Raw genomic sequence first — 11,202 nt, 5'->3', positions numbered from 1 at the left:
CCTTCTTTGTTGTGGCACCTCATTTATGGCATTAACGTTGAATTCTTTTCCAGGCCAAATCAAAATCTATTTGTTTGCCCAGGCATTTGCCAAGTGGTTGCTTAAGTAGGTTATGTGAGCTGTCTATTATATGTATTCCCTGCCTTTCCACTGTATTTAATGTGATTTTATTGTTTTTATTGTATATTATACTTAGTCGCTTTTTATTGCAATTTGTATAGCTTGGGTCCTAAATAGAGGGTCCTCCATAGAGGGGGCATAGCTCAGTGTGATAGAACACATGCTTTGTATGCAGAAGGTCCCAGGTTTGATCCTCGACTTCTTCAGGCAGGGCTAGGAAAGAATCCTGCCTGAAACCATGGAGAGCCGCTGCTGCCAGTCAGTGTCAGCAATACTGGGCTAGATGGACCAATGGTCTGACTCAGTAAAAGCAGCTTCCTATGTTCAGAGAATGGAAAGGTTCTTCCTGTCCATGAACAGGATGGAGATTCAGAAGAAGATCCCACGGGCAGAAGGGAAGGACATTTTTGCTGATTCCCTTTACCCCTGCAGCTCCACCCCCATCTGCCTGTTCCAGTAGGTTCTCCAGAAATCCAGAGCAGATTTTCAAAGGCATAAGGGGTTGAAGGAAGGGGAAATCAATGAAAATCCCCTTTCCCACCACTTTCACTGGCAGGAGCATCCAGAGAGCGGAACTTTGTTCAAGGGATATTCCATCCAGTAGGAGAAAACTCAGCATCCTAGCCAATCTTTTATTTAAAGTGCATCTTTCCATATCTATAAATTGTGTATTACATAAATTGTAGACTTAGGCTTCAGTCCTATGCACACATGCGTGGGAGAAAGATAAGGCCCTTTCAATTTCTCTGAGCAAACATGCACAGGATTACACTGTGAAGTCTCTTTCTTCATCTGTTGTTTTCATCTTCCCCACCGTTTTTGAATCAAAATTAAAAAGGGATAGATAAGTTTCCTCAATCCAAGCTAAACTGCTCATCAAGGCCACAGATTTCCTTTCTTTAAATGCAGATATATTTATTTTTGATAAACTTCAGTCTTCTTGAATTTAAAGTTGACTTAATACCTCAAAAGAAGCAGCAATCTCCACTGATGCAGGCCAAGAGTAGCTGTTCTGTGCATCAGTGACTGCAGGGCTGGGGGAGAAGGGAAGGGCAATGCTAGACTGAACATTTAAGGACTGAGCATGAGGCGATCTTCACAGCGAAAGGTCCATCTTTCTCATTTTCACGCATCTGACTCTGAAATTAAGTCAATGTCTTTCCCCCCCTTTTTAATGCAGCTAAATGCAATCTTCAACAGAGCTTGAAATTAAGTTTGTGCGAAGGATTGTGGATATCTGACGAAAGTGTCCGCTTCCCTCCCCCCACATATACCCTTGAAATGTAATTTCTCTTTGAATCAGCCGTTCAAATTGTACTTTTGCATATCTCAAACATGTTCACCCATGAATGCGGATACCTCTCTTATTTCTTAATAGCCCTGTTTTGGCTTCAACTGTCAGCACATAACCACCGAAGTTCACTATTAGCGGGAGTGGTGATGGCATTACTAACTGGGGGTGTCATCAGATGAGCGTTTTATCACACACTCGTTACTGCCCACTCAAGGTTTTTTGCATGTCCGTTTGATGGTGACGTCTGCCTACTGCGTGTCTTTTTTCTGCAGCAAAATAGAGCCTGGTAAATCCAACTTATTTTTTTAAAGTGAAACTTGCTGCCATTTCCAGCTGTGTATAGAAAAAGCAGTGCAATAAAAACACCCACTGAAAGCTCCATCACACCGGGGGTTAACATGCTCCCTACCTTCGCTTCTCTGCCCGTGTTTTTGTTCCTCAGTTACTTCCTCTTTCAAAAGAGGAAGTGCACAACGAGCACAAGGCCCATTGAGTTCACTGCTCTAATGGCGCTGCTTCTCCTGCACACAGCAGGAGACAGCAGCAATTCAGAGTTTTAAAAAACATCAAATTTAATAGGGTGGGTGGGTTTGTCACGCAAGGAAGGCCGGAAGGGGCACGGGAGGCAGACGACTTCATGTGAGGGACCTGAGCAAACTCTGTGAGTGCCCAGTAATGAGCATACAATAAAACTCTTGTCAGATGCAGCTCTGAATGGTCATGTGGTCATTGCTGCTTCCTCTTTCTCTCCCCATGTAAAGAGATCGTAGCTATTATTGGACAGCAGCAAGAGACCATAACAACAAGGGAAACGTGATTGCCCACGTCTGATGACGCTCTGAATCATTCAGCCTGTGTTTCTAGTCTATGTTCTCAGTAACATTCTTCCTGGTTGTGCTGCAGGAGTGAGGTTATTATTATTATTATTATTATTATTATTATTATTATTATTATTATTATTATTACATTTATATCCCACCTTTTTTCCTCCAAGGAATCCAAGGCAGCATACATAATCTTCCTCCTCTCCATTTTATCCTCACAACAACAACCCTGTGAGGTGGGTTGGGCTGAGATTTACAATATTTATTTATTTACAATATTTAAAGTAGATTTAAAATAGATTTAAATTTATTTACAATATCTAAAGTAGATTACAGAGTGGTGATTTTGGAATTTAATCTTAGGAAACTTGAGGATAAGTTCTCTATGAGGAATTTCCTTTAGCTGGATCTATCTCCAGCAAACTGTCTCTAGAACACACAATTATATATCCATAGGGAATTCCTGTACCTCCTAGTAAAGCATTGGAAGTAGATCCCGTGGCACAAAAAGGAATGATGTAACAGAGAGCAGCTATGCTTTGGAGGATTTAATTTCTACTTGCGTAGGAACTAGTCTTTCTGCCATAGAAAGATCCTTGACAATTTATCCTACATTCTAAAGTAATACATATTGGCTATGATAATGATTCAAAAGAGTCAAATGGGAGCTTGTAACATGATGAGTAAGCTGGGTTCCCCCCCCCCACTCCAGCATTCCTAATAACTTACAATAACGATACTGGGGATTGTCAAATTATTTGGGCATTTTGCAGATGTGTAAACAAGCACAAAGAAATCACTTGATCAAGACCATACAGCTCTGGAATGCACTGCTTGCAACAAAAACACAGGGTGCATGAACCTTACCGGGCAATCATATAAATGGATTTTATTTTTAGCACTTCATTAGTGCTAGCCCCTGATCCAGCGCCAGTGATGTAGCTAATATCCTGCCCTTATGTAATGTTTTACCCTGGGGTCATAGCAATATCTCTGTAACAGAATGAATTCCATAAGGTACCCTGTCTTGAGATCTGAGTAACATCTGGCCACTAAAACAAACATCTGGATGGATATTCTGTCTCTCTCACACAGTAATGCTTTCTGGTGAAATGAGCCCTTTATAAACATATGCCCTCCTCAATCCCACTTGACCTATTTTGGTAAGTATAAATAGGGTGAGAAGGCCTGCAGAAAGGAGAAGAATAAAATCATAAGAACATTAGAAGAGCCTTGCTGGATCAGACCACCAGTCCATCTTGTCCAGCATTCTGTTCACACAGTGGCCAATCAGATGCCCATGGGAAACCCACATGCAGGACATGTGTGCAACAGCACCCTTCCACCCATGTTCCCCAGCAACTGGTGTACATAGACATGCTGCCTTTGATACCAGAGGTAGAATATATCCATTAGGATTCATAGCCATTGATAGACTTCTCTTCCAGGAATATGTCCAATTCCCTTTTACTTTAACTATGCGCTGTGTGAAGAAGTACTTCTTTTCATCTGTCTGGAATCTCCAAGCAATCAGCTTCATGGGATGGTCCTGGGTTCTAGTATTATGAGAGTGGAAGAAAAATCTCTCTCTATCCACTTTCTCCACACCATGCTTAATTTTGTACACCTTGATCATGTCTCCTCTTACTTGCCTTCCCCCCCAAGTCAAACAATCCCAGATGTTGTAACTTTTCCTCATAGAGGAGCTACTCCAACCCCTTGATCATTTTAGTTGCCCTCTTCTGTACTTTTTCCAGCTATGCAATATTTATTTATTTATTGCATTTTATAACCCTTTTTAAGGCATGGTGACCAGAACTGTACATGGTATTCTAAGTAGGCACGTGCTCCGCTCCGATTAGAAGCGCAGAAGCAGGAGCGAATTGGCCTGCTCCGCCTTGCCCAGAGGCAGAGTAGAAGCGGACCACGGACCCCTAGAAGCAAGGCGAAGAAAAGCGCCCATTTTCGGAGCGCTCCGGTTTCCGCGGTCCGATCCGATCGCCATCTTGAATCATTTCGCCCATAGGATTGCATTGCGGAAAAGAAAGGGGGATAACTGTGTTGTTTTTGAAGCTATCTTTCTGAAAATTCTTGTGCTTGGAGAGTCGTGGATGGGGGTCATTTTGAGACTACTCTCAGCTCTCTGTGTGCTGCGGTTCGTGTGCTAGAACTTTTTAAAAAACCAGCAGGAAAATACCTTTTCCGAAGGGCTGAGGGGCAGAGTCAACTCCCGGTCATGATCACATGATCCCAAAGTTGGAGGAGGGGATAGGCAAAACGGGTAACTTGAGATTCTGGGAACTTCTCTTTCTTAGTCTGAATGGACTTTTCCCAGTGTTTTTTAAAACAGTAGCCCCACCAAATGCACAAACACAACCTGAAATCATATACTAAGCCAAGAATAAGAGATAGAAACACAGCACTGCTACCTACCCTAACTTTGGGGAACAACTGAAAAGATGTGGTGCAAGGGGATGAGCTCCCCTAGGGCATGCCATGTGGACGTGCCCCCACTCTCTCCTGTACTTGGAGGGCCATTAGAGCCTTCCAAAGAGAGTAACCCGGTGGAGCAATGCCTATCATGAGTTGAAGTGACAGTTCTACTTCTTAGTGGTGGAGCAATGTCTTTCATGAGTTGAACTTGCAGCTACTTCCCCCTCCCCTGGGCACGTCCCCCTATTGCTGGTAAAAGACAGATATAGCCTTTTTAAAAAAGTTCTTCTTGTTGTTTATTCAGCAACACTGCTGCTTTTAATTTCACCCCTCCTTTGTTTATTTATTTATTTATTCCATTTTATATGCATTACTGGCTTATCCTTGGCTCACTTCCTTATGCCCCCAGAAATGTCTCCTGCCTGCCTGCCTTCCCTCTCTCCTCCCCTGCCCGCCTTGCAGGGATGTTGTGTGTGTCTGGCTTTGACTCAGGGGAGAAGTCCTTCCTGCGCTCACTTGGAGTTTTGGAAGTTCCAAATCCATTTTTCAAGTGTGGAAGAAGATTCATATAGGTTTATCTCTACTCTCCAATTCATGGCATGTTGGGATTTCCTTTGAAATGGCCCCATTGAGATGTCTGCAGGTTTAAGCCCCGCCAAAAAACAGGGGATGATGGGACTGCCTTGAGTCTGGGCATGCGTTTGTATCCCTGGATAAGCTATCATGGTGGCGAGTTTGAGGTTTTTAACGTGCAAATTGACAGAGCTATCGAAAGGGGTGTGAATGGGGTGTTGGATTTTCATAAATTCCCCAAAAATCAGGGGATGATGGGACTGCCTTGAGTCTGGGCGTGCGTGTGTGTCCCTGAATAAGCTATCATGGTGGCGAGTTTGAGGTTTTAAGTGTAGTCACACCATAGATTTATATAAGGGGAGTGTGATTTTGGCAGTTTTATTTTTAACTCCTTTCCTAATTATGTCTAACATGGATTTTGCTTTTTTCACAGCATCCACACACTGGGTTGTGCATACACACGAAACCACATAGTCTTAAATAGGAGTTATAACATCATACCCTCTTTTACTGAACATGGGTGCTATCCATTTGGAAGTGAAACAGGCCACCCCAAAATAAGATTGTTGTTTCTACATACTTAGGAATGCAAAAATACAGTTGTAAATTTAAAAGTTTTAAGCATTCTGGCAAAATTCTGTGAGTTTCCAGGACTTTTGGAATGTTGGTACTAGTTGAGCCTATAAAGATAAGAAATTCAGAGTAACTCACTTTATTTTCTGGAGATGGAATTTGTCCCCCTTCTCTCCCCATCTCCCTCTCTCTGTGCAAGCCTATAAGTTGCTGGGGATACACCACAATATTTTGTTGCAGGTCCATACTTGTCTTTCTTTATATTAGGTTTATACCTCTGATATCCAATTCATTGCAATAGTAGGGAAGAATCAGGAGATATGTTTTTGTTTTCAGATGAACTGCTTTTGAGTAATTAGAAGACTAACATGTTGTAAGATATATAATATTGCAGTTAAACTGTAATGTCCTTTTCTTGTGCACTTCTGTATCTTCCTTCCTGCTCTGGTTCCCCCAGATAACATTATTCAAGAGCCCAAGATTAATGTAAAGAAAAACGCAGAATTTTCACCATTGACCTCTTATTAATAGTCGACTCTCCTCATGGGAGAATTGTCCTTTGGAGAAAAGGTGTCCAAGAAATTGGTGGAAGTTTCACCTGCTGTATATCAGAAATGCTTTCCTTCCCCCCACCTCCCTTTGTCGTATAAGTTATGACTATATGAACAAATAAGTTCCTCGAAATCGTTTTCCTTAAAACATCCTTTGCACCTGTGAGAATGAGCTTGGTGGAATGGCTTTCCTATAACATTTTATGGCTTCAAAGATGTCTGTGAACACCTACTATAAAAAGCCATTGTTACTGTAGCACCATGTATTTCAGTTTGGGGGATATGATCGACAGAGCAAGAATTGAATTTATTATTCATAAAGAGACTTGGAATCCATGAATGTATGCATGATTGGAATTGGATTACTTTTTAAAAAAACTTCTTTTTCATGAATAAACATATTTATACAAACAGCTCTACAAAACCGCATATCTATTTTGCAATATCGAATTTGCTTTTTGGTGGTTGCGTCTTAGCCCTTTTAGGCAGGACTCAGTGCTTTTCTGTATTTTTCAAATGCTGGGAGCCTGCTTTTGTTTCCTTCCCATCCTTTGTTCTGTACCCTAAGGCCATGCAGTGGGGTATAAAGACAAAACATTTTAGAAGAGAGATTGTGACAGACCTCTGCTGTCTGTGCCGCTTGTGGCATCCATGCTGCAGGTTGGTCACCTGGATTCTAAAGAGCCTAAGGGCTCATCTACACCAAGCAGGATATTCCACTATGAAAGCGCTATGAAAGTGGTATATAAAAGGCAGGAGCCACACTACTGCTTTATAGTGGTCCTGAAGTGCACTGACAACTGTTGGGGCCCATGACATCTCTACACCAAGCAGGATATAGCACTATGAAAACAGTATGTTAGTGTTATATGGTACATGTCAACGGGCCCCAACAGTTGTCAGTGCACTTCAGGACCACTATAAAGCAGTAGTGTGGCTCCTGCCTTTTATATACCACTTTCATAGTGGAATATCCTGCTTGGTGTAGATGAGCCCTAAATCCATCCTGCATTTTCCCCAAGTGGATATAGCCCAGCAAATATCAAACCAGTGGCACAGGTCTGTAAAAAAGAAGGCCCTATAAAATGGGTATGTGGAAAAGGATATAGGTTGTATCCAATGTTAGAACAGACCCATTGAAATGAAACCATGTAGGGTAGCCAGGTGAGGTCTGGAGGACAGCAACAAAGGAAAGGGCCTTCTCGGTGGTGCCCCTTGATTGTGCAATGCTCTCTTTAGTGAAGTTCACCTGCTGCCAACTTTGTCATCTTTTCAGCACCAAATTAAGACTTTCCTCTACTTCCAGCCATTAGTTTTTTATTGAGTCCTGGTAATTTTGTTAATTTTTTAAACGGTTTCAAACTGTTTTAAATTTGTGTATGTTAAAGTTTTTATAGAAGGTTTTATTATGAATACAACTGTCTTTTATTCTGATTGACTGGAAATAATTTCCTGATTCGGGGGAGGGGGGGAATAGCTCGATTTATTCTGAGCCAATCCAAGGAGAATTGGAGGAGGAGAGTAGTGTTTGCCCATCACAAATCTCCTTCCTAGTTCTTTTTAGGAGCAGAAATACATGTTAACATGCAAGTGTAGGTAACGGAAACCAGACATGGATTATTATTTTTCTTGTTGAAATGGCACTTTGCAAGCAGGGATGGTATTTTGGGCAGAACTGGCCTTGGTGGTGGTAGGGAGAGCACCTTCACTCACGTTGCCCCATGAAGCTCCCCCACTCTCTACAGTATTCAAGAACATGCAAGTTCAAACACCTGGGGTGGAAAAAGGCATGTTTTCACAAGAGAGGGTATGTAATCTGGAGAGTGCAGGGGGGCAGATAAAAAAAAGGGGGGATATGGGCACCTCTTCCCCTATTGCTTTTCCTTTCAAAATCCCACTCCCAGCTGCTTCTAAGAGCATAAGAACATAAGAAGTGCCATGCTGGATCAGACCATCTAGTCCAGCACTCTGTTCACACAGTCGCCAACCAGCCACTGGCCGGGGATCAACAAGGCAGGACATGGTGCAACGGCACCCTCCCACCCACAGGCTTACTGCTTTGAATACTGGAGATAGCACGCAACCATCGGGCTAGTAGCCATTTATAGGCTTTGCCTCCAGGAATTTATCCAACCCCCTTTTAAAGCCATCCAAATTGGTGGCCATCACTACATCTTGTGGTAGTGAGTTCCATAATTTAACTACACGCTGTGTGAAGAAGAACTTCCTTTTATTTGTCCTGGATCTCCCACCAATCAGCTTCATGGGATGACCCCGGGTTCTAGTATTTTGAGGAGAAAAATGTCTCCCTATCCAAACTCTGCACACCATGCATAATTTTGTACACCTCTATCATGTCTCCCCTTAGCCTCCTTTTTTTCCAAGCTAAACAATCCCAGTTGATGTAACCTTCCCTCATAGGGGAGATGCTCCAGCCCCTTCATCATTTTAGTTGCCCCTTTCTGCACTTTTCCCAGCTCCATAATATCCTTTTTTAGGTGTGGTGACCAGAACTGTACACAGTATTCTCAGTGTGGTTACACCATAGATTTGTATAAGGGCAGTATGTTTGAGTCTTTCACACTCAAGCAAACAACCGTGTCAGGTCTCCATTACATGGATGTTCTTGTAGTGTACTATTAGCCTCTCACAAACTTCAAAGAGTTCTAGGATTGGAGAAGGTATGGCAGGAGTTGCTCTGGAAGAACAGCCAAGCTCCCCAATGGACTGAGAGGAGCTTGCTATCGTCTCGGACAGGGCAGTGTAGAGACAGACCTTTGCCCATTCAGAGTGCAGCAGTACTGCTGGCCACTGGCAAATTAAATACACGTGGGATGATGGTGGTTTAAATCCCTTCCTTCAGTTCCATTTCTAAACATAACACTTTCTAGTTTCACACTTTCGGAGAAGACAGACATCTTGCACTGTATATACTTATTGTTTCTAGTATTTAGTGTAGCGAGAAGACAGCTTTGAGAGGCAGCTGTGCATTTGGCGAAAACGGACCTGTTCAGACAACACGCTAAACCATGGCTAGGGTGCTAACCCCTTTGCAGCAAATGGTTAATGAGCATGTTTAAGCTGTGGTTATGTAGCCACCATGGTTAGGAACAGAGCACACAACACGCTAAGTCATGGTTCACATGACACGCTAATGTCATGTGAACCGTGTTTAACTCAAAATGCTTAACCACTGTGGCTTAGCATGTTGCCTGAACAGGGTCACTATTTCAAAACTGGGAAATACGGAGAGGGTCTGGTCAACAGAAGCACTTTCCCTTTGTTAAGCTGATGGCTGACTTAGGATGATAAAAGAGAGTAGATGACAGGAGATCATCTCTTGGTAGCTGGGAATCTCACTTCAGCTTTTGAAATGCAGCACCCATCAAAGAAGGCAAGATCTCTCCAGTTGAGGGAAAGGGACACAGACAGATGGACGGAGGGAGGGAGGGAGGGAGAGAGAACAGTTGTATGGCTAAAACAGAGAGTGGCATAGGAAGAGGAAATGGAGAGTGTCTATCTTCAGAGGTAGTTGGAATTGGTGAGTCCAGCATTGTGGGGATTACACCAGTTGGCCTTCTGGGAATCTTCTACCCACTGAAGGCGTGCCGATCTGCTTCCAAGGTGTTCTGCTTACATATTTGTAAATAAAGTAAATATTACAAAGACACTTAAGTCTCCAGTGTTCCAAAGATAACTAAGCTTCTTCTGCAATTCCTCTCCACTTGGGGGAGTGCGTAGCAATACATTCTTATTTAGAAACCAGTTCAATTTTTCTTGGAGGGAAAAGCAGCTGCAGGATATCAGGTATCTCCATACACTGTTTTCATACCATGTTTAATAATAGCCACGCGCCCGCCATCACAAATAAGCATTAAAAAATGACTTCATTGACATTCTCCCTTTCTCATGTTAAACATTGGGGGGGGGGTTCCCTTTGTGCTGTTTTGCTTTTACAATACAGAAAGTTAATAGTATTTATGAAATTCAAGGAGAGTAACACTCGCTCCAATGAGACGCCTTTCTACACAGCTCTTTTCAAGTAACTAATTTCTCTCACAAAAAAACTTCTCTGTCAGTTGGGTAAGCATCCTTCCTCTGACCTTAGGTATGCCTGTATGAGTCTTACTTCAGACATCTCAGCTGGCCAATGGCTCTTCCTCCTTCTCACTGGATTGTTCTAGTCCCTCATCATGCAACATCGTCCTCAGTCACACACTGTGTAGAAGCTGGCCTCTGACTCTTAGCATACACAAAGCAGGGGCAGGATTGGGTCAAAGGTGGGCCATTTGAGATGTACTTATGCAGAAACTATATCCCAAAGCTGTGTCCCTTTGCACTCTATGTCTTAGTAGAAAGCTTTCAGGAATCTTAGCCTTCCCACTGTATTTCCTGATATCTACGCCTCACATAGTCCTACCAATGTTCCATATTCTGCCCTTCTATTATAGGGATCTCTGGGTAAGCAAGAGCCCCTTTGAAGTAGGAACATACCAAGTCAGATCATTGGTTCATCTAGTCCAGTATTGTCTACCACAGCATTCCCCAGCTGGTGCCCTCCAGATGTTTCAGACTTCAACTCCCAATGGTTAGGAATGCTGGGTAGGGCTAGTGCAATGGAAAGCAACTTGTGGCCTTCCAGATGTTTTGGCTTATAACTCCCATCATCTGTAACTATTGGCTATGTTGGCTAGGCCTGATGAGAGTTGCAAGTCAAAACATCTGGAGAAACACAAGTTGCCCAGCCATGGACTAGCGACGTCCAGAGATTGCAACTAGTTCCTCAATAGCAGCAACAATCCTGTGCATTCTAAGAAGTCCCATTGAATCCAGT

The sequence above is a fragment of the Elgaria multicarinata genome, chromosome 5, assembly GCF_023053635.1.
Source record: "Elgaria multicarinata webbii isolate HBS135686 ecotype San Diego chromosome 5, rElgMul1.1.pri, whole genome shotgun sequence".
NCBI lineage: Eukaryota > Metazoa > Chordata > Lepidosauria > Squamata > Anguidae > Elgaria > Elgaria multicarinata.
This window is presented reverse-complemented; position numbering follows the sequence as displayed.